Genomic DNA, 1,186 nt, shown 5'->3' with positions numbered 1-1,186 from the left:
CTGTTTTCTCAAAGGTTAAAAAACCTTGACTTTGAGATTGAGGTAATTTTAGTTGATTGTCCACTTAGCAGTGTTCAGGGTCAAGGCATTGTTTATGTTTACACCAATTTGATAATTTAGTTATAGATTTTCCTAGGACAAAGAGTTTTCTTGCCAATTTCCGAATTCTATTTCTCGCCGTTTTCCACACGTCGTTCGTTTCTCTCTCTCTCAGGGTCAGGAAAAAATGTACACGAGGTTTTCGATGATAAATTTGGAGAGAGGCGAGCGAGAGAGATGACGCCTACCGGATCCGCAAATCCGACTACTTTCAGCAACACTAGCCTGCATCCAGCAGTCCTTGCGCGATCGTCGTCGGTTGTTATACAAGAAAAGAAAAAGAAAAAACGTCCGAATTCCTCGTGGATTCGCAATTTCTTTCTCTTCTCTGTCCGTGTAGTGTTTCAATTTTGGATACCTTCGTCATCTTCTCGCCAGAGTTTGCAATCAATGTCGCATGGTAATTATATTATATCATAATTGGTTTCGGTTAATCTTTAGTTCTTTTGTGCGAATGCACAATGGTTTTTCTGTAGAAGTATGATTAATATAGCAAGGTCGATGTGATAAGTGTAATTTGCGCGCTATGGTCGCATTTAGAAAACAGTCGGTGGTAACGTAACTGAAATAGCCGCAGACTGAATTTGATGTATACGCAACATTTGTGGAGTATTCATATTACTTGCGAATTTGGGGTTGAACATTTGTCACATTCCTAAATGCAAGCTATTTGTTTTAAATGAAATATACGTAGTGGAAATCAATCTTATTAAACAGACTAGATTTGATTCACTTGGTGCACCGATACTGTAAATATTTCTTGTATAAATTTTCGGTTGTATTTGGGGTGGATTTTGGTTGGTGGGGTAATTTTGGCATTGATTAATATTAGCCGTGACCAGCTCGTATACATAAATAGAATTCGAAGCGACGCACGAGCTTCTCTCCTCTCGCTCAACTCGAGATGAATACGCAGAGTGAGAGAGAAAGAGCAAATTAACAACGGTGAAGAGGATGAAGACTAAGAGGAAAGTCGACCCGAGATGAATGATAAACAAATAAAAGCGTTTAGCAGTGATATCAAAATAACATTATCGTTTATCTTTTGCGCTTTCCAACGACCTCTCACGAGCATCCAGAAGATGAA

At 38.9% G+C, this 1,186-nt stretch overlaps 1 protein-coding gene across 1 annotated transcript in view; it reads left to right on the top strand.

Annotated features, from left to right (window-relative positions):
* The first annotated feature begins 325 nt into the window (after nucleotides 1–325).
* Nucleotides 326–1,186, top strand: part of LOC108566742 (protein phosphatase Slingshot) — a 20,735-nt gene continuing 19,874 nt past the window's right edge. Inside the window, exon 1 of the mRNA XM_017926769.1 lies at nucleotides 326–499. The gene's annotated coding sequence lies outside the window, so the exon portion shown is untranslated. The remainder of the gene's footprint in view (nucleotides 500–1,186) is intronic.

The sequence above is a fragment of the Nicrophorus vespilloides genome, unplaced genomic scaffold, assembly GCF_001412225.1.
Source record: "Nicrophorus vespilloides isolate i.1.1-1 unplaced genomic scaffold, Nicve_v1.0, whole genome shotgun sequence".
Taxonomy (NCBI): Eukaryota; Metazoa; Arthropoda; class Insecta; order Coleoptera; family Silphidae; genus Nicrophorus; species Nicrophorus vespilloides.
Note: the sequence above shows the minus strand (reverse complement) of the source record. Positions and strands in the feature narration are given on the sequence as shown.